Below are 23,605 nucleotides of genomic sequence, written 5' to 3'. Positions count from 1 at the left end.
TTCTTTGCATACTTGTCCTTGCTACCATTTCACTAATAAAATTAAATATTTTAGAGGGAAGTTTGCTTTTACATGCTTTCAGTTGATCTGATGCTGGCTGGATGCTTCCCCTCCACAGCTGGACAGGGGAGAGAAAATATAATGAAGGGTTCATGGGTTGACATAAGGACTAGGAGAGATCACTCATCAAATACCATCATGGGGAAAATAGCCTCAAATTAGAGATATTGAACCTATTGCTTACAAAATCAGAGAAGGATAATGAGAAGTAAAAGAAAACCTTAAAAACACCTTCCCCCCACCTCTCTCTCCTTCCAGTTCTACCTCCTACCACAATGGTGCAGAGAGATAGGGAATGGGGGTTATGGTCAGTCCATCACACATTGTTTCTCCCACTGCTCAGGGAGAAGACTCCTTCCCCTGCTCCAGCGTGGGGTCCTTCCAATGGGAGACAGTTCATTAATTTGTCCAACATAAGTCCATCTCACAAGCAACAGATCTCTGTGAACCGCTGCAATGTGAGTCCATTCCATGGGCAGCGATCCTCCCCATACTGCTGCAATGTCAGTCACTTTTCCACGAGGTGCAGTCCTTCAAGAACAGGCTGCTCAGGCATGGGGTCCTCTCTCCACAGGCCTCCTGCAATGTCAGTCACTTTTCCACGAGGTGCAGTCCTTCAAGAACAGGCTGCTCAGGCATGGGGTCCTCTCTCCACAGGCCTCCTGCAAGGTCACAGCCTCTTCCCAGGCATCCACCTGTTCCAGTGTGGGTATCCTCCACAGGCTGCAGGTAGATCTAGGCATCCCCATGGATCTCCATGGGCTGCAGGGGAACAGCCTGCTTCACCATGGTCTTCACCACAGGCTGCAGAGTCTCAGCTCTGGTGCCTGGAGCACCTCCTCCCTGTCCTTGTTCACTGACCTTGGTGTCTGCAGTTGTTCCTTTCACATATTCTCACCCTACTCTTCTCTAGCCACAATTACAACTGCACCACAATGTTTTGGTTTTTTTCTTCTTTTTAAATATGTTATCACGGAAGCGTTACTGCCATTTCTAATTGGCCCAGCCTCGGCCAGCGTCACATCTGTCTTCGGAGCTACCAAGGATTGCCTCTGTTGGACATGGAGGAAGCTTCTGGCAACCTGTCACAGAAACCACCCGTCGTCCTCACACTTGGCCACTACATTCAGGCAGCTTCTTTGATTTGAAATGGGCATACAAATTAAAATAATATCTTTTAAAACCTAAGTTTCTCCTTTGGGAGAAATTAGAATTCTTGCAGTGTATCACATTTCAGCTGAGATTAGTTGGATTTCCTGAGTTTTGTTATCCTGAAATGGCATAGCTCTATTATATAGCAGTTACAGAATATGCAAAGGATTGTGTACAGTTAGCAAAGAAACATGCCTTTGAAAATTATTAGTTAAGGATGGAAGCCTTACTAGCTAATGCATCACATGTGTAAGTCAATATGTAGCACATTGTTGTATGTGAATTAATGGTTCACTTACAAAAAGTTTTGGGTTTTTTTTATAAAAAAGGCAAACTAACAAAAACAAATCCATCAAGCACATAAATTCCCACCTCACCCCAGGTCATATTTTCTTACAAATTCTATATTTTTGATTTTGTTTTGTAAATACTATGTACCTCTGTGATGTAGTTAAGTTATATCTATTCCTATTAGGTGATTTTTGGTTCCCCTCTTCCTAAAAAGCCACCACTAGAGGGCTATTCTGTAAAATGCCTGCCTCTGCAGAAGGTAGCTAATTTTTAAACCAGTAGCATTGCACAGTAATGAAGTTCCTGCTTGCTCCACCAGGATTGTGTGCTGTCCCAGTGCAGCTAGTCTGAAGCTGCCCCCTTAAACTCGACCAAACTAGAAACAAAACCAGGTCCCCGGATAAGGCGGGGATAGGCTGGATTCAAACAGAGACCTCAGCCAACCCTGTTCAAGCCTAGATGCAGATACACCACTGGCCAGAGATCTGGGTGGTGAGAAATCTCAACCAATCGGCTATCTGAACCTGGGAAATTCAAACCCCCTATAAGAAAGGCAGACATAATAACCTCTGGGCTGTTTGTTGAGGACCCTCAGTGAGTCCGTGTCGTCTCTGTCTCCAATCAACAACCCCCCAGTGTAATATCTGGTGATTCCCGACGTGAAGACAGCAGCCATTCTGTGAGTAGAATGGGGGGAGAAAGACAAAGTGTGCATAAAGAGCGGCAAACCAGCAAAGCACTGAAAAAAATCAAAGCGAGTGTGGAGAGCCGCCAAACCAGCAGCAAAAAGCTGCAACAGTGCAGCATGGAGAGCTGTTTGCAGTGGAAAGCCGCCCAAATCTGGGTTCCTTTGTAAATACCCCTTGTAAATAGAAGAAAAACCCCACTGGAAGCATGGCAAGATGGATTTCAGCCGAGAAAAACCCAGTAGTTAAGGTATGAACCTTTTTACTTCAACAGGAGATAAAGTATAAGCAACAGACTCTAGAAGCGGCTATGGACATTATAAAACCCCAGAGGCTTGTAAAACAGGCTTTAGATGCCGCCATGGATGCTATGAACATTATAGAGCCCTGGAATCTAGTCTCAAACTGGCATGGTTGAAAGCTGAGCAGAATGCAGGGACGACAGTAAAGATGCCATGAGCACCGACCTGCTGGAACACCCAGCAAGCACAGAAAGTGGGGAAGAGCCACCGGGGGAGCAGATGCCATTTCAGGCGCGCAGGCAAAGAAGACAGGTGAGAAACCAAGGGAGAGGGCAGCCATTATGTGAAAAATGACAATATTGGCTTTCGCATTCATGTACTAGCTTTTGCATGGTGTTTATTAATCACAAGTATTTTTGATATAGTAAAATTTATACTTACATTTTAACTGCTTTTGTGTATAGTATAATCTGTTAGTTTATGTATGCACCATATCGTTTATATAAATAGTAGTGTGATAATACTATATTCTAGACTTAAGCAAAATGTTAAAATCGAGACTATGTAATGTTAAAAATGCTTTTATATAACAAACTCAAAGAATGGTGTAAAACAATTATGCTGTTTCTCACATCCACAGACGGGCCTCTGCAAGAGATAAGATAATGGTGAGAGAAACCAGAGCCCTAGAGAGGATTTATTATCTACTTGTTATTAGGGAGTGTGAAACAACAGGGTGGAACTTCAGGAAGAAATAAAATATATGGACCTAATCTACAAAATGTTATGCAGATAAGTCAGAGGTTGAAAACAAACAAAAGAGTTCCTAGAACATCAAAAGCTTAAAGGAATGTTTGAATAGTGTATAAGCTAATGAATATGCACGTAACCCCAGCAATGGAACTGTATATAGACAATATGATTTTAAACAACCAGTGTGCTCTTTGGCCATTTGCCAAAAGCACCCCAGCGCTGGATTAATTATTTGCCCTTTTATCCTTTATTAAACTTTCAAAAATTCTAAAGAAAAACTCTGTTTTTCACAAATTTGGATGTCCAACCAAGATCGGGACCTCTAGTCTCAGTGGCTAGGAGGGTACCGGGCGGGAGGCGCCCTGCTTAATGACAGTGGTTCTCCTGGGCTTTCCCTGCTGCTATGAGAGACCGCTGGTTTAACCGTGGGTCGGTAGGATAAAAAGGGACAAAAAGAGAAAGGGAAGGAAAACTCCCTTAGAAACAGCAGCAACTCCTAAATCTGTGCACGAAAAACTTAGACAAGTGAGTATATCCTGAAAAATGCGGGAGTGTGTGTGTGAGACACGGATGGGAAAGTCCCTGATCTGCGAGGTGATTGTGGGGTCCTGATAAGCCGCGTTTTCATCTCCCCGCAAGGGGAATGGCCAGTGAAGGGACTAAGCGAATGCTGGAAACTAAGTAAGAGCCCAGAATGGGGGAGGATTAGTTTCTTTAAGGTTAAAACAAGGAATTAAGAAAATTAAGAGGAAAGGAATTGACTGTAATTTCGACTACAGAAATCCTGATTCCGAGGTAATACTGCTTTTGACCCATGTCTGACTGCCTGTAGGAATCTTGTCTATATTGTTTTGCGGAGAAAAGAAGAAACCCCACAACTTTGTAAAAGTTGTAAAGCTTGGTATGTTTATTACAGCGCTGGACGCATGCGGAGATTGGTCTACTAAAAAAGGCATGCGTACCTCTGAGGACTTCAGATCTCCTTTTATGTCCCCTTCCAAATACATATGCATACAGTTTCCCAATAGGTTCATACATATTCATTCTACGTGACATTTATCGCCAGTTCCTCTTTATCAAAAGAATTCCTAGATCAGGGCAGATCGGCCTTGTGGCCCTTTCTGGTTTTTTCTCTGTCTCCTCACTATCTCCGCCCTGCAGTTTTTACCTTCAGCTTTGGCCTTACAGACTTTTTACCTCTCCTAGACACTTCACCTTATTCAAAATGGATTTTTACTCTGTCTCATTCCCCCCTTTCCTAGGAAATAAGTAAATTCTTAATGCAAACCCTTACGACAATAAGTGTCTCTTAGTGCTTTACCATGTACGTTTGATAAAGAGGTTACTACAGCTATTTGTTGTAGTATTCTCCAATTCCAAATTAGCAATATAATAGATAATCCTAAACTTATCCCAACTAATATTAACAAAACTAAAATGGGATGACACAACTTACTAAAGATTCCATTTGCAGTTGGTGACCACCCAAAGATCACATCCCTCCAGTGATGATCTGCATTTTGTTCTATTCTTTTCAGAATTCTAGTTATTTCTTTTTGTGTCACACTGGACAGTTCTCTCTGCTTCCTTGAGCTTTTCTTCAAGATCTTTAGTAGGTCTTGGTGCTTAATTAATTGTTTTACTAATGTAAGGTTCATCCCAATAGGGGTAGGTGATAGTCTGTAATACATTGTGTAATTGGTTTTAATCAGCTGGTGGGATGTCACTGGTGCCGAGTGAAATAAACAGGGCCAGGAGAATTCTTCTCCTTTTTAATGCCTTTATTAAAAGTGATCAGCTCAGGATTGGGCGGCTCGACGGGTCTGCAGCGTCCGTCGTCTCTCCCAAGGCGACTCAGAGGAGGAGGATATGCACAGCTCTGTCACCAGGGGCAGAGCTGGGGGAATCCGGTCCTCGCGGGAGCCTTTAGGGCGTGTTGTCCCCGTCAGATGGTGCCCCTCCCATTCCGTCAGCTTGGTCTCACCGCCGGGGTCAACTCTCATGGTCAGGGCGAGAGGGTCCGAAGGTGTTCCGCGTCTCTGCAGGCTCAGCACTTGGCTCCTCACGTCTAGACATCACTCCAGTCTCTCAACTCTTAGGTGGCTCGTTGTTTTGGGAGTTTCTCCATGAGTTTGGAGATGGGGGTCCCACAAAGCATTCTGGTCTGGGGAGTCACTTTGCATAACCCCCCCCACCTTCTCAGGTGTCTTCCCTATTCTGAGAAAGGTAAAACTTAGCCTCGGGCAAGGTCCCCACCCAGGAGAAGGGCCATTACCTCGCCCCAGCCAGGGCTTTTTACTAATACAAAAACAACCATTACCGACAACGACCCGTGATTACAATAACAAAGGCAGCAGCCCAGCAGTAGTGGTAACTTTTTCTCACAGAAAAAAATATTAACCGAATTTTTGTTCATAACACCGAGTACGAAAAATCACACCCAATAATCTTAACAAAATTACAAATACAGAAATTAGAATGATTTCTACTAGTCGGAATAACATAATCGCTATCAATTTTTACAGCAGCACAGGCAGTTCTCAGGCATACACACCCTTTTCCAGTATATACGAGCACAGTTTTCTGGTCAGTGACTGGATGAATTTCAAAGTGGCAAATACTCTGTTCAGTGTCTAAACACACATCCTGGGCATTAATAGTATTGCTTTCACAAATGAATCCCATATGTTCTCTACTAATGCAGGATTCTAAGTTTACTGTTTGCCACCTTTCATTCATCTTTCGTGCCCACACTCTATGTTCTGAAGGATAGAGTATTGCTTTTTCATGGTTTAATCCTAGGGCAATGATGGGATGGATAACGTAAACAGTGGCATTACGTATGGTAAGCACAAAGGCAGTGGCCACATTAGAAACAGGATCATAGGTGAAATTCACCATAGTCCACCAGGATTGAAACTTCCTTTCAAAATCAATTGCATTATCCCAAACAATTCTCTGAATTTCAGCTGGAAAATTACTTTCACCCCTTTCCTATATGATCAGAGCTGATGTTGCTTGCATCCATAACTGTGCTTGTATACAACTAAAAGCTAAAGACACATTATCTTGAACTGTACTAAGTGCTTCTACTATTAACTTGTGGTTTTGGTCCCTGGCCTTTTCATGCTTCTTTACTTTGGCAGTACTTTTGAAATCTGCCACTGGCTAGTTCCTAATGCCAATAGAGATGACTGTACAGGCTGCTTCAATTTTGTTAGGCTACCTGCTGCAGTGGCCAGATTATTCATCAGTATTTCTGAATCAATTCCATTTAAAACTCCTAATCCTGTCTCTAATATGCCAGTTAGATCCTTTCTTATTCTGCTCCTGAGATATGCCTTTCTTTGTAACCACGTTGTCCAGCCCTCAAAGGATGTTTTTAGGAAGGAGGAGCAGGCTGGTTGGATTTTTGAGATGTTAATTTGCATTATCAACTCCACGTGTTTGAGAGACCATTCTGGATTGAATAATAGTTGTTGTTCACCCACATTCTTTGCTACGTAGGGGCCTATTTCATACACTTTAGGTTCAAGTTTGGGTAGAGTCTGAACTAGTATGGGTTGTATAAGGCCCTGCTGTTGTAAAAACTGCAGTGTCTACTTTGAATTTAAATGAAAGTCTGATAGCAACTCGAGCTCAAAGGCAGGTCACTTCTACAGGCTGTATCAAGGTGAAATTGCACCAACAGTCTGATTCACTTAGGCTATCACAGACTTCCTGGTGTTCATATACACCAGGGGAGGTTGAGACACTAATTACATCTGGTCTCTCATAAGCCGTCCTATTGATGACCTGGCACCCTATTGATGACCTGGCACTCTACTTTGATTTCTTCTCCTCTGATTCCTTGAAGTGTCCACAGTTCCCGTTCCTGCCATTCCTGCTCCTCATATACCTGATTCTCGTGGATTACTACAGTAGATACGTTTAAATCTTGTATCTCAGAAGGTTCTCCCATGGATCCAGTATACTGATTAAAAGCCTGGGACCAAGGCCATTCAGCATTGCTTTGGATAGAGGTACTCTTTAGTACTGAAACTTCAGTTATTATTACATGCAAAACAATTCTGTAAACTAAAGTATAAACCACCCCCGATGGCAATATACTAATTTTGCCCAAGTAAGTTTTAGTCTCAGTTCATTGTCTTCTGGTGTCACTCTCCAAGGGACTTCACAGAATCACAGAAATTCTAGGTTGGAAGAGACCTTTAAGATCATCGAGTCCAACCCATGTTCTAACACCTCAACTAGATCATGGCACCAAGTGCCACATCCAGTCTTTTTTTAAACTCTTCGAGGGATGGTGACTCCACCACCTCCCTGGGTAAAGCACTTCTAGGGCTTTGTTCACTCGAGAGTGATGGATCCAGGCATTCTGCTCCTTGATTTTGATTGCAGTGAAGGTGGTGAGAAGTACTTGCAGTGGTGTCTCCCACTGTGGTTCCAAAGTCTTTTCTGTAAGAGACTTAACATATACATCATCCCCAGGCTATCTAACTCCCTGCTCCGAGTTCCAGCCACATGTTTCTCAATTTCTCTGAGCTGTTTGCTTAAAGCCACCATGTAGGTGGCCACTGTTATCACCCTAATGTGGGTGGACATTCCCTTTGTATTCCATATCGTCTTCTATAAGGCATTTCAAAAGGATTCAGCATTCCGTTAGCTCAAGATTTAGTTCGAATTTGCAATAATGCTAGTGGAAGAGCTTGGGGCTAGGGTAGATTAACTTCTTGCCCCAGTCTTACAATCTGCTGCTTAATCAAATGATTCATTTTCTCTACTTGGCTGTTTGATTGGGGCAGTATGGAGTGTGAAATTCCTAATCTATGCCCAGGTGGCTACTGATCTGTTGCACTGCTCTGGAAATGAAATATCATTCTCTAAGGATATTGTGGCTGGAACTCTGAAGCATGGTATTATTTCTTGTAATAATACTCTGGTCACCTCTTGAGCTTTGACAGTTCTGGTGGGGAATGTTTCTGGCCACCCTGAAAATGTATCTATTAATACCAGTAAATACTGATACCCCCCTTTCTTGGGAGTTCTGAAAAGCTGAATTGCCACTGCTGTACAGGCCCATGGCCTCTCCCAGTCTGACCGAGTTTTGGCCCGGGGGGGTATTTTGAGGTTAGTCTGGAGGCAAGGATCACATTATCAGCTCACCTGAGTGATAGTGGCATATAAATTCCTGACAAGGATACAACGATTGTTTCAATCAGATGTGTGTTCTAGAAAGCCTGTGGAAATTACTACTTTAAAGTCAACACTTCATTTCAATGCACTCTGTATCACTCGCAGCCTTGGTCATTTCGAGAAAGGAGCCACACTCTATAAAAAGCTTTTAAGTAGTTAGGCCCTAGTGTGTTTTCTAGTGCCCTTCCTTCACTAGTAACCACGAAAATGGGAAGGGATTACTAGCTCTCTTTCAATGGTAGCCCACCCCTTGCAGTTGTATGTCTCTTTTGATTAGTATTATTGTATTATGGCTCAACTTCGAGGAAAATCTGTACCTCACCCTTTGCTGCTTTCTTTGCCTCTCCATCCGCCAGCTCCTTTCTTTCCTCCAATTTTAAGCTCACTCTCTGGTGTGCCTTAATATGCCTTTTCAGGTAGCTGAACTGCTTCCAGCAGCTGGATTGTCTCTTCTTTCCCTGTGAGGTCAGCAGTCCCCTCTCCTTCCAGATGGCTCCATGTGCATGCACAACTCTGAATGCCTTTTGCTGTTTCTAAGGCATGGGTCAATGCATTTATCTCAGCATTCTGTGCAGAAGTACCTGTTGGTAAGGGTCCAGACTGTATTACCTCTCTGCAGGTAGTCACTGTGAACTTTGCAATGTCGCTTTCCACTGGCAATGTAGCTGCTCCCGTCAGTGAACCAGGTCTCTGCATCATCTAAAGGAGTGTCCTTTAAGTCTGGGCAGCTGGAGTAGGTACCTTCAATGGTCTCCAGGCAATCATCGTGTACTGCTTCTCCTTGATTCCACTGAGAAAAGAAGCTGGGTTGACAATATTAGTCGCCACTATCTCTACATCATCTTGCTCTACCATGATGGCCTGGTATTTCAGAAACCTCTGTGGTGAAAGCCAGTGGCCACCCTTGACTTCCAGTACTGCGGACACTGTGTGGGACACTAGCACAGTCATTTTTGTCCCAGGGTAAACTTGCGTGCCTCTTGAATATTCAGCACAACTGCTGCTACAGCTCTGAGGCAACCTGGCCATCCTTTGGCTGTTGCATCTAGTTGCTTAGAGAAGTAAGCAAATGCCCTTCAGTAAGGGTCCAAGTCCTGAGCCAATATTCCCAGGGCAATTCCTTGCATGGAAAAATAGAAAGAATGGTTTACTTACATCTGGAAGTCTCAAAGATGGAGCTGACATGAGGACACTCTAGCTGGTGAAAGGCCCGTGTGGCATCTTTTGTCCACTGGAGATCTCTTTTTCCATCGGCAATAAGAGCATAGAGGGGTCTGACGAGCAGTCCATAATTATAAACGCACAGCTGGCACTACCCTGCCATGCCTAAGAAGGTTCGGAGTTCCTGTGTTGTCTGGGGTTTTGGAGTTTGGCATACGGCTTCCCTGCCCTAAAGTCTGCTGCTCAGCACTCACTTCTTACCCTAGGTAGATTACCTTCTGTTTCACTACCTGTGTCTTTTTTCTTTGAGACTCTGCATCCTTGGAGTCCTAGGAAATTCAAAGGCTTACCGTCCAGGCTTCCCTCGTCTGAGTAGCTACTAGAAGATCATCCACGTACTGCAACAGCCTCCTTTCCTCTTGTGGAGCTTCCCGGGACTCTGGGTCATTGCAAGCTGTTCTCCAATCCGAGTGGGGAATTTTGAAGCCTTCAGGCACATGGACTATGTGAGCTTGACTTTGAATGCAAAAATTTTCTGGCTGGCTTCTTGGATAGGGAGGCAAAAGAAGGCATCTCTTAGGCCTAAAACAGTGAACCAGATTAGCTCAGGTGTTAAACAAGTTAGTAAAGTATATAGTTTTGCTACCACATGGTATAAATTCTGTGTTATCTTATTGACAGCCCTCAAATCAGTACTATCAATTATTGGGCTAGTTTCTTCCCTATCTTCCTTTTGAGGGTACTACTCAACTCTCACTGGTTGTGTTCTTTCCTTAAGCTTGATTACCATGGGGGAGCATCTTTCACTCTCCCTGGTACAGCAGAGACCCATACCCTTGAAAACACTTATTTACTTATTCTAATATCTCCTTACTAATGTCTTTCTTAATTTCAGTGTCTGTTAATGTTAAACCTAACATCTTCATTTGCCTCCAGAGTAACTTTTCTCATTTGAGAATGTTTAGCAAATTGAGCGAATTGTACAAAAGCTTCCAAGTACACATACTACACATGTTACTTTAAAGGTTTGCAAAAGTATGCCTTCTTAGACTGGCCAGTTGTTCAGTTGTTCCCCACACTACAACATAAACATTCTCCACAGGTACTAAAGCTTTATTTAAAACTGAATATATGGCCCTTGTGTCTACTAAATTTCTACCCTTTAGGGGAGGTCATCTTTATCCTTCCTCCCTTACCTTAGGAGGAGCCTTTAACAAATCCTATGTACTCATTTTGCGAACTGTAATCGCTTTGCATTTCAGCTTCATAATCTTTGCTTGACTTCATAAGTTGCTATATTATGCTGCATGCTGAACAACACGTTTTGATTTGCTTTCTCTTTGCCTTGTTTTCTTTTTCAAGGGCCAAGACCAGAGGGCGGTCTGATCTCACAATCTCTTTGCCATTCTGGGTGTTTTCTTAAAACAAAAAGACATATCAGCATACAAAAACCGCATCCCATTTATCTTCCTATTTTAAAACAGTACTAACTGCAATGAAGTATTATAAATCTTTTTATTTTCTGAGCTACTCTTACTGGCAACCTTCTCCCAGTGAGCCCCTCCTAAAAGGGGCTAATTTAGGAACCTCTTTTCTCTGGTCAGTTCTCATTATCTCTTTCTCCTTGCCCTATCTCGCTTCCACCCAAACTTCTCTTTACAAAGCTTCAGAGTAGTTTCTCAGTCTTCCTCCTACACACACACATCTCCAGGTGGCAGGTATCAGATGTGATTCCCACACACGAGCCTTAAGATCTTAGGTTCTGAATCAGCTTGATCAGAAACCTTTGATTTACAGTCGGGGCATGTGCCCTGACGCTTATTAGAACAGCAATACCAGCGTTTCTCACAAACTCTGCACTGCAATAATACTTAATGCAGTGTGCCAGCCTCTTGATGCACCAAAGGCTCTGAGGAATTGCCCGCAAAGGCAGGCTATTCCGTTTATTACAGAGAACTCTAAATCCCTACAGCAGGCCGTTCCCAGTCCAGACCTACTATTGTGCCATCTGAAGTCTCATAAACACATTCATCTCTTCTGTCTAAACTCTGTTTTACAAAATATCAGTCTTTTCTAGTTCTCTTCTTGCACAATCTAATTAAGCCCTGTGTCTACTTACACTTGTTTTACTGCCTTGCAAAAAGGCTGTGCTTGTCCCAGCCGAAACTCTGATATGCCCACAGACACAGACACACATGCACCCCTCCCCCCTTTATCTCAAATTCACTAGAGCCAAGGCTTGAATTGCTGTGAGGGGGAGAATTCTTGGAATTCCTTTAACTTGCTTTATCGTAGTTAAGCATAAATCACCATACTATAGTTCTTTTGTGTAAAATGCTACTCTTGTTGCAACAAAATCTTAAAATCTCCACAAACACTACTATACAATCTGAGAATCAAATTACCACAATGCAGCAGAAGAAAATCACCACACAAAATCACTGGGAAAGGGCATATCTCTCAAAGTACCCACTCTTCTCAACACAACACAACACAGCATACCATAATTCAGCATTTACTCACATCAGTTTTTCCTGGACACAATCAAAATAACAGCACACAGTTTAGAGATCAAGTCCAAACATCCAGGGCAAAGGAACTCTCTGAGCTCATACTCACAGTTAAAATGTACCAAATCTACACAAATCACTACATTTAAACACAATAAATACCATCACTGATGTTCCTCCACTCACTTGTCCGCAGGGCACTTCTCTCCCTGCCCCCACAGCCTGCTGCAGCCGCCGCCTCAGGCCTCATTCGGCTGCTTCAAACATGGGTAGTACTTACCCCCCCGCACTGTAGGGCACTGTAGATTTACTCTCTTTTATACACCATACACTTATACACTTGCACAATTAGAAACACAGTGCACTGACCACACAATGCATTAACCATACAGCAACACAGTGTTTGACACACACACACATATAGAGATTCATTCGACCCACCCCCAGGGTTGCTAGCGGTCTGTCCTATCAGAACAATGAACCCCCATCTCTACTCCAGCTGCTCCACCAGCTACACCCAGACGTCTCTGGGTGATTTACTCCCTAGCTCTCTTTTTCCCCCCACGGGGGCCCCTCAGTACATACCATACCTTCCTCCGCAGCCAGGAGGTCCTTGTGTGTCCTCGCAGGAGGCAAGTCGAGACGAGCGGAGCCCCACCAGGAAAAAAAAATCCTAGGGCGCACCTTGGAGGTCCGTCTATCCCCCCCTGCCCCTGCGGGGACAGAGAACTCCCTGCCTGGCTTGCCATAATGTTTTGCGGAGAGAAGAAGAAACCCCACAACTTTGTAAAAGTTGTAAAGTTTGGTATGTTTATTACAGCACTGGACGCATTCAAATTGGATTTTTACTCTGTCTCATTATTGAGGGTTGGGACAGTTAAAAGTTGGTGCAGAGTCTGCAAAAGGCGAGATGAGGAGAATCTGAAACTCCAAAATACCCTTGAGGCATGAATGGATAGGCTGATAGGAGTGTTAAGCTGCTGAGATGAAAACACTGCCTGAGAGATCTGAGGAAACTGATTAGGTCTGCTTGATAACAGGGCAAAAAGTAAAAAACTTGTAGTAGTGTAGTAGAGCCTTTGAAGTTTGTTTATGTGTTGTTATACAGCTGGGGTTTTAGAAGTATTTGGGTGACGAAAGAAAGATTTTACGTTTGGGAAATCTTAGAGGGGTTTAGTGTCATAGTTTACACAGAGACAATAGAAAACAACACACTCCATTTTTAGAAGGCTTTAAACTCTATTTTTTATTATAGCATGCATGCTTTTGAAACATTCTTACAAAACTCATAAGTTTGCACTTATTGGTCATGAGAGACAAGCTTATTGGAATAGGCAGTTGCAGGTTTCTCTTATTTATCCTTCTTTCTTTTTTGGTTTCTATGTCAATGACCTTGGTAGAAAATTCTTTCAGAGGTAAACATGGATCCTCTTATCAAACTTCTCTCTGGCTCACAGAAATTGCTGTAAAACCTCTTCCACAGTTTAGGACTATTTTGGGGAGGTAGGTCACTGTGTAACTAATAAGCACCTGTAAAGGAATATTAATACCTAACTCAAAAAAAAGGGTACCTCATTATTGTGTAAATGTGTGTGAGATGTATGTGTGCATCTCTCCTCTCTTGTGTGACTGACAAGTGTAGCTGCTGAGTGAATGAGATGTACTATTAGTAAGAGGTGAGTGGGGGGTTTGGATCTGTGTCGCAGACATTTCTCCACAGAAATCCTTTCTTTCGGATTTCTGTGTCTTCTGGAGGACAGAGGCCTCAGAAGACAAGGTAAACAATTATTATTAGCTGCTGTGGAATGTAATGGGACGCACCTTGATTGGCTCATTTTCTTTCTTTATAATTAAGGGCCAATCACAAAGTGTAAGCCAGGGACTCAGTCCTTGAACACAACTTTGTAATAGATTCTTTTCTATCTATTCTTAGCCTAGCCTAGCTGCTCTGCAAACCTCTCTCTATATTCTATTAGCATAGTTATAATGTATTATATATAATATCTTAATAAATCAAGCCTTCTGATCAAGAAACAAGATTCACCGTCTCTCTCTCACCAGCAGCGACCCACACAGGCGCGGTAATAGATCTGCAGCTCCGTGTTCAGGTGACTGGAATGGCCAGAGAAAGGCGACGCACTTGTCATTTTACAATAAAGATTTTGTGCTGGTTGTGTCAATGTAATTTTGTGTTTGAGTTGTGGACCCGAGTGTGAGCCCTGGGTCTTGTGTGAGCGCAAAAACTGTCATAATAGGTAGTATTGCACTGCTACTCACAGGAGTGCATAATGCTGGCAGTGTGGATGAGCAGAAGTAAGAACCAGATATCGGGCACTGAATTTCTTAATTTCTGTAGGACACAAGGCAGTAGACAGCCCGAGGATAGGAAAAGCCTGGAGGCAAGCAGAAGCTGAGTCACAACAGGAAGAAATAATTTGTGTGTGGAAGATGGTATACGATTTCCTGAATTTGGACTGTATCTGAGGAGAATTGGGAAAATACCTGTGAAGAGTGCAGAGTTAGATTCACATGGAAGCTAAGAAAAAGAGACAAAAGGGGTTGTGTGGGAGGTGTTAGGATAAACTGGTAAAAGTGGGACAGAAAGTAAGCAAGGAGAAAGGAGAAAGGGAAGCAAGAAAGTATCAATGAATATACCTCCCAACAGCCCCCTGGGAATAAAATTGGCACAGTAGGAACATAACCCTGGCATGAAGAATAAAAATAAGATCAAAATGATACATTATTGTATGATAGAATGGACCAAAGAGGAGATAAGATCAGGTCATTTATTCTGGCCTATACATGGTTGCTTTGAGAAGGGGATGTGCCAAGCTTTGAATACTTATGTGAATGCCAAAGGAGCAGCCAGCAAAGAAAAGAAAGATTATGCTGCTTGCTGGGGTAGGGGAGCCTCTCTGGGGGAAGTGAATGTGTTTAAATTAGAAGAAAAAAACTGGGACCCCTTAGATTATCTGCCCCCTCCATATCTGCCAGCACCTAATGCGCCCTTTCCACACCCTGATGGACCTAGCCAGAACACCAGGGGAAGAACGGTCCAACTAGAGGAATTGAAAAATGAGGACCAAGCAGTATCATTATATCCCCTCCAGGAAGCACCATTGGGAGGGGCAAACGGGGGAATCGGGTTTGTGAGTGTGCCACTTCATTCCTCCAAAGTAAGAGCATTTAAAAAGGACTTAAAAGGTCTCCTAGACGATCCAATTGGACAAAGTGAACAAGTGGAGCAATTTTTGGGACCTAATGTTAATACTTGGACGAAATGCTGTCCATACTAAACCTTTTGTTTACACTCGAAGAAAGACAGATGATCTGAGCAGCAGGGATACAAATATGGGAAAAGGAACATGCAAACGTGTGGTGTTAAATTTTAGTTAAATGATATGCTCTGTCTCACCCCTCGAAAATGCACGGTTTATTCCAAGCCTGTGATCCTCCCCTGAAGTATCATGTATCTTTAATCTCATTGGCCCAAGTCTTATTCCACACCCACCTTGAATCTCCCTGCTAAGCTGTGCGAAGGAGACCAGGCTTGCTCATGGAATACGGCTTCAGCATCGCCTTCGGCACCGCAGGGCAGCCTCGCCAAGCCGCAGCTGCGGCCCTGCCACCACCGTGCAGAGGCCCCTCCAGACACCGCACCACCATCCCACCACCACCAGCCCGCGCACCTCCGCCCCGGCCCGCCGTGTGCACACACCCCAGCACGCAGAGAAGCCGCACAGAGTGCACCCGGCCCGCCACTCACAGCGCCATCGCCGTGGCGGCGGGGCCGAGCCCGCCGTCCCCTGCCCGACGGCAGTGAGGGGGTGTCCCACAGAGCAGGCGGGCCGTGCGGATCGCCGAGCCTGAGCAGCCGATGCCCTGGACCACAGCAGTGGCGAAAGAAGGAACCAAAGCCCACCAGTTTGCGCGGGAGAGACACCAGACAAGCAAGAAGCGGTTTTCAGCTTTGCCCGAGCCCCACACCCCCCAAAACTGCTTTCGTCAGTTCTGTGACCTCCTTCTTCAGTCTTACTCTCTCCCCCCCTCGCTGCTCCTTCTCCCTAACTCCATCCCTAACCCACCTTCCCCTAAACAAACCCCCGAGAGTCCACTCTGTCCTGCTAAGCCTGGCACAGCAGCCACATGGCTAGGGTTCAACATGGCTACCGCAATGTGTGCTGTGCCCGCATGGCCTAGAGATCCAATATAGCCGTGACCACGTGTCCGCCAAAATTGCTCCAGCCACATGGCATGGCACCATCTTCTACTTCTCCTCCCCAAAATATTTTTCTTCCCGCTTTTTCTCCCCCATGCTCCGCCCCTTCTCTGTCTCATAAACGAACCCCCCCCTCCAACACCTAGCTTCCACCTTCCACCTTCCAAATCCCACAAGGTGGGAGCTGGAATTGAAGAAGAAGCTAAGAAACTAAAATCCAAAGCTAAAGTAATTATCTAATACCAGTTTTAACAGCCTTGTATATTTAGTTGAATTGAAAATTCTACTTTATGATCTGCTTCCCCTGTTATTCCAAGAGCAGGATAATATCCTTCTCTGCAATCCATACTCCTTTTTTCCTTATTTTGGGTAGTTCACTGTAATATATGTTACAAAATAATTCATGCTTAAAGAGAGAATGTATTTTATAAGATTGTAAAATCCAAACGAGTCTCTGACCACAAGCAGCCCAGAGGGAGATGTCTACTTCAGAATGTCGAAATTCCTGAAGGCAGCAGAAGAACAATACCCCCGTTTACCCATGAATAGATGTGGCCAGTGTCAGCACCTGCCACTACTCAGGAAACAGCGATTGTCCAGCCCTGCACAGTGAAAGAAACTTTTATGCATATGCAGGGTTACAAAAGAAATAGGGGCACCTCTGCCTCAGGCATAAAAAAGTGTATAAAATAGCCTCGCTGGAAACGGCATTTGTGAACAGAGGGAGATCTGATGTGATAGAGGTCAGATCTAGGTTCACCCAGAGCCGATCCCGGGCTCGACGCTGTCTCTTCGGCTGTGGGTTTTTGAGGACAGTATTTTGGTCTCAGAAAAATAAAATCTTTCGCATTTTGATAATTTGGCTTTTTAATTGATCATTTATAACATTCACCAAGAGCAAACATCTCGAAGGGGCAGTGTACCCTGACTCCCCGTAACCTCCCCAATTCCCAATCCCTATCCATTTGTTCTAGCTGAAAAGAGCTCGTCAGCTAGAACTTTTATCCTGAAACCCTCTAACCTTTTTATCATTCTTATCCAATACCTGTCTTCTCTCCATTTCCCTCCTGTCCCCATGAAGTAGTTTTTACAATTATGCTTTTCTAGTTTAAATGTGCGTTCATACCACAGATTGTCCTGTTTTCAGTTTTAGAAAGCAGGGGCCTGTCAGGTCACAAGGGTAGATCCAACTAGAAGCAGTTTCCAATTTGTGAAAAATGCATGTATTTTATGATTGGCTTTTCACAAATATTAAAATGAATATTGTCACAGACATTTCTCCACAGAAATCCTTTCTTTCGGATTTCTGTGTCTTTGGGAGGCCAGAGGCTCCAGAAGACAAGGTAAACAATTATTATCAGATGCTGTGGAATGCAACAGGAACACCTTGATTGGCTCATTTCCTATGTTTATAATTAAGGGCCAATCACAAAGTGCAAGCTAGGGGACTGAGTCCTTGAACACAACTTTGTTGTAGATTCTTTTCTATCTCTTCTTAGCCTAGCCTAGCTGCTCTGCAAACCTCTCTCCTTATTCTTTCTAGTATAACTATAATGTATTATATCTTATATTAATAAATCAAGCCTTCTGATTCAAGAAACAAGATTCACCGTCTCTCTCTCACCAGCTGCGCCCACTCAGGCGCGGCAATAGAATATTATATGTGTTGTGTCAGAAAGTAATGCTGTATCAATTTTCTTAAGTACTGTGTTAAATATAGTTTTAGGTTATAAAAATTGTTAAAATAGAAACTATGCTATGTAAGATGCTTTGTTTAAAAGAAAGGACTTGCAGCGAGATAGCAGCCACAGGACACCTAAATCTTTCAAAGAAAAAGAATTTATTGCCTTCTTGTCAGAAGAAACTAACTTCTTCTCGCCTCGAAGGTGCTATTAGGATTAGAGGGAAGAAGTTGATGAAGACCAGACGGAATCCTGTGTTTGAATGGAATTTATGCATCATGTATGAAGTGTATGAATATGCAATGGGCTGTTGTTCTTAAGCATTAATCCTTTGTTAATGGGGGTCCTTTTTCGGGCTCGTGATGCCCAGAAAAAGGCACCCAGACGTCCGTAACTCTTTGTTTTTATTGTCTCATATTGTCTTCATTCAATTTGTCCAAATTTTTATTACTCTAATTGTGTTAATATTTTTTTAACCATGAAATAAATAGGGCCAGGAGACTTCTTCTCCTTTTAATGCCTTTATTAAAAGTGATCAGCTCAGGATTGGGCAGCTCGGCAGGGCTGCAGTCCCCGTTGTGTCTCCCAGGGCGACTCAGAGGAGGAGGATAAGCGCAGCTCTGTCCACTAGCGGCAGGGCTGGGGGATCCGGTCCTCGTGGGAGTCTTTAGGGCGTGGTGCCCCCGTCAGATGTTAGTTCGGTCTGAGTCTCGCTTCCTCCCAGACCTGGCTCGGGGGCTCTCAAAGACAGGGTGAGGAACAATGAAGGTTTCCAGCATCTCTGCAGGCCCAGCACTCTGCTCCTCACATCCAGACATCACTCCAGTCTCTCAACTCTTATTTGGCTCGTTGTTTTTGGGGTCTTCTCAGTACATTCAGAGTGGGGGACCCACACAGCATTCTGGTCTTGGAGTCACTTTGCATAACCCCCCCCCACCCTCTCAGGTCTCTTCACCCTTCTGGGAAAAGTACAGCTTAGCCTCGGGCAAGGCTCTGCTAATACAAAAGGAGCGATTAGCCACAACGACCCGTGATTACAATAACAAAACACGAAGAACTTCGGCAACTACAGTGATCTGGCTGCCTTTTTGTAACTTTTTCTCACAAAAAAAATATTAACCAAATTTTTGTTCATAACAAACCATTTTATTACTATTAAACTTTTTAAAATTTTAAAAACAGGTGATTGGCATTTTTCACACGATTGTTTCTTTAATAGTGAGTGTTGAGATAGTATTAGACTGCTGAATCAAAATTGCTGTTGGGTTTATGCTGTCCTCAGTAGGTTCTGAGGGTGACTGATAACCTAAAATGGTGTCTGGGAAAGTATTTTGACGGTTTTTGTGGTGAATGCTCCCTGAGTATAGGTAGTAGCTGAAACCAAATTTCCTTTTTTTTCCTTTTGTTTTTCTTTTAACAACCAAAAACTGGGGATCTTCTGGGTTAAACTGGTTGGAAGGTGAAATCAGCGGTAAAGCTCAGATCATAGAGTGAGAATCTGAGGCTGCAAACCTGCCTGGAGTCCGGGGGACTCCAGGTTATTCCCTGTCCCTGAGAGAGGGAGCAGGAGTCGGTGCCATAGCCTAAAACTGGGGACTGTGGTGGTCCAAAAAGCCAGTTGGAAAAAGATAGACACCATTGGGCCAGTCATGCTGAAAAGGCCTGTCGTGGGTTGACAGCCTTTATTCCAATATCGTGTGTTGTGTCTGGCAGCTGTGCCTTTTCTCTCTTCCCCCTCCCCCGGCCGTCTTGCTGCGGCGGGGTGGGGAAGAGAGGGGGGAGTGTTTGACCAGGGCTTTTTTGCTTTTGGCTTTTGGCTGCTTGGCTTGGCTAGCCGCTTTGCTTGCTTGCTTACTGCTTTTTGCGCTGTTTTTTTTTTTCTCTTTTCTTTTGTTCCCTCTTTCTTACCCTCCTCTGAAGATACTGGACCGTCTCCGGATCTGACCTGAGAGCTCCAGGACACCCGAAGCTTGCAGAGAAGCGCCGCGCCCTCACAACAGAGTCTGGTTTCTTTTCTTGTGTTGGGGAGTGTTCTTTTGTTACTTGTAAATAAATAGGTTTTGTTTTCCACTTTGCTCCTCCGAGAAATTCCTTCCCGAACCCAGTGTTGGGGGGGGGGTGGTTGGAGGTTTGTTTTGTTTGGGGGGCTCCCTTTTGGAGATTTCCCCTAATTTGTCCTAAACCAGGACAGTATATCTTTTGGTGCGTTGGCCGGGAAACGGAGGCCAAAAAACAGTGGAAAAAAAAATCTATAACAATAATATTTTGGTTTTGGTTATTTTGTGGGCATATTGGTGATTCATAATGTCATTTGGAGTGGAAGCTTGCCGGTATTTCTGGTCCCTAGGGGTTTTTGAAGATTTAATACCTTTGTGGTCCCTAGGGTTATTTCCTTACCCAAAAATAGCTCTGATGTTGTCCCTAATAAGTAACTTTTGTAAGCGGGGGGCACTAACCAGAATAGTCATTGTGCTGGTCTTATGTGTGATGATGTGTCGGATAAAAATGCTGGACTTTGTTTCAGGAACGTATGGATTGTTGTTATGGCTGTGTACTCAGTTTGTTTGGGGAGAAGAAGGGGAAGGGGCTTTTCAGCCTTTGTCTTCCTTCTTCTCCTCCAAATTGTTGACATCTCTATTAGAAAATACTGAATTTCCCCTGAGTTTGAAAGAAACCATCTTTCTGGCATTTAATTTATTAAGCCTTTTCTATACTGTCTGGAGTGTGCATAAAATGAAAACTGAGATTTCTAGAGGGGTTAGAGACACTCCTGACTTAGGAGTAAAACAAAGCAGGAAAAATCTTGACTGGAGTGGGAAATGGGAGGATATGGGCCAGACTTTAAAGGAATTTTCCGATCCTATAGACTGGGACTTTCCATCTGATAAAATTCAGGATCCAGTCGAGGTGGCAAAGTATTTGAGGGAGAAGTGCCATGGTAATACTAAGGAAGAAAGGATTACTGCAGTGAGCTGGGCCTTGGCATTTGTTTACCGTACTCTGCTAGATACTGTGGAGCAGCAGATAGCAGAAAGGGAACAGGGAGATAAGTTAGTTACTATCCCAGTGACCCAGGCTGCAGCTAACATCCCAGGCTCCAGGCTAGCAGCTGAATCAGACAATAGGCCCCAAACCATGGCTGTTGCAGCTAATACAAGAGGTGGAAAGTGTAAAGGGAAGACCGATCGAAAGGTGGAGGATGATGAGGATGATGCGACCGATGGAAATGTGGAGGATGATGATGATGATGCAGGAGAAGGACCCTCACCAAAATCAGAGGCCACATCAAGAGGCACAGAATCTGGAGCTAATATTGACTCCTTTTCTCTGAAGGACCTCAGAGGCCTAAGAAAGGATTACAGACGACAACCTGACGAATCTATAATTAGTTGGTTAGTCCGCCTTTGGGATGCTGCAGGGGAGGTTACGATTTTGGATGGTACTGAAGCGAGGCATTTGGGATCCCTGTCACATGATCCTGTCATCGATCAAGGTATGATGAGGGGGGCTAACCCTCACAGCCTCTGGGAACGGGTCCTAAGAAGCGTAGCAGAACGATACCTGTGTACGGATGATCTCTATATGCAGCAGACACGGTGGAAGACCATAGAACAGGGGATCCAACGCCTGAGAGAGATGGCAGTGGCAGAGCTCATTTTCTCAGATGATACAACATCTAGAATCCAGACCTGGTACCATGCACACCTGTAATGTGGAGGAAACTTGTGCGACTTGGGCCACCTGAATACGCTTCTGCCCTAGCAATAATGAAGTGGGATGATACATATGAGACTGTGCTCGATATGGCAAAGAAGCTTCGAGCGTATGCAGATGCTGTGCATGGCCCAACTCATGCCAGAATTGCAGCAGTGGAAACCCGACTGCAGAAACTAGAGGACAAAATTGAGGAGAATCATAAGAAACTCCGGGAAGAGATTAAGGAGGACCTTATTCAAATCTCAGCTGTACAAATTAGAGGCCCTGGTGTCCAATGCTGGCGCTCCTTTGATGGGGAGAGAAGGTACATCCCACGGGCTGAGTTATGGGTTTTTCTGCGTGAGTCTGGAGAAGACATGAGGAGATGGGATGGAAAACCCACCGCTGCTTTGGCACAACGGGTGCGTGATTTGAAGAAAAGAGAAAGTATCACCAAAAAGATAGCAGCTCCTGTCGCTCGTAGCCGAGATGTTAAGTATGATGATGACGATGACATGTCCGATCCCCTTGAAGGAACTTCTAAGGCATATGCCCAAGGAAAGAAGGACAATCTGGCTTAGAGAGGCCCTGCCTCCAGCCAGGAAGAGGCACGGGAGAACCGGGTTTTTTGGAAGGTGTGGATCAGATGGCCTGGCACATCAGAGCCACAAGACTATGAAGCATTGGTTGACACTGGATCACAGTGTACCGTAATGCCACGGAACACGTGGGGACAGAACCTGTTTCCATTGCTGGAGTGACGGGGGGATCACAACAGTTGACTTTGTTGGAAGCTGAGGTGAGCTTGACTGGGAAGGAGTGGCAGGAACATCCGATTGTGACTGGTCCAGAGGCTCCGTGTATTTTGGGCATAGACTTCCTCCGGAATGGCTATTACAAAGATCCTAAGGGATTCAGGTGAGCTTTTGGAATAGCTGCAGTGGAGATAGAGGGTATTAAACAATTGAATACCTTGTCTGGACTATCAGAGAACCCATCTGCAGTAGGACTCTTGAAGGTAGAGGAGCAACGAGTGCCAATTGCCACCTCAACAGTGCACCGCAGGCAGTACCGGACGAATCGAGATGCCGTGATCCCCATCCACAAAACGATCTGAGAGCTGGAGAGCCAAGGGGTGGTCAGTAAAACCCACTCACCCTTTAACAGCCCTATCTGGCCTGTGCGAAAATCTGACGGAGAATGGAGACTGACTGTGGACTATCGTGCCTTGAATGAAATGACTCCACCACTGAGTGCGGCTGTACCGGACATACTGGAACTGCAGTACGAGCTGGAGTCCAAGGCAGCAAAGTGGTACGCAACCATCGATATTGCTAACGCGTTTTTCTCCATCCCTCTGGCAGCAGAATGCAGGCCTCAGTTTGCGTTTACATGGAGGGGAGTGCAGTATACCTGGAACCGACTGCCCCAGGGGTGGAAACACAGTCCTACCACCTGTCATGGACTGATCCAGGCTGCACTAGAAGAGGGTGAGGCTCCAGAACATCTGCAATATATTGATGATATCATTGTTTGGGGGAGCACGGCAATAGAAGTGTTCAAGAAAGGAGAGAAGATAATTCATATTCTCTTGGAAGCCGGATTTGCCATTAAGAAGATCAAAGTCAAGGGACCTGCCCGAGAAATTCAGTTCTTGGGGGTGAAGTGGCAAGATGGACAGCGTCAGATTCCTGCGGATGTTATTAACAAAATCACTGCTATGTCCCCACCAACTGATAAGAAGGAAACACAAGCTTTCTTAGGTGCTATAGGTTTCTGGAGGATGCACATCCCTGAGTATAGTCAGATTGTGAGACCCCTTTATCTGGTTACCCGCAAGAAGAATGACTTCCATTGGGGTCCTGAGCAGCAGCAAGCTTTTGTCCAAATCAAGCAGGAGATCGCTCATGCTGTAGCCCTTGGTCCAGTCAGGACGGGACCAGATGTGAAGAACGTG

The sequence above is a fragment of the Ammospiza nelsoni genome, chromosome W (assembly GCF_027579445.1).
Source record: "Ammospiza nelsoni isolate bAmmNel1 chromosome W, bAmmNel1.pri, whole genome shotgun sequence".
Taxonomy (NCBI): Eukaryota; Metazoa; Chordata; class Aves; order Passeriformes; family Passerellidae; genus Ammospiza; species Ammospiza nelsoni.
Note: the sequence above shows the minus strand (reverse complement) of the source record.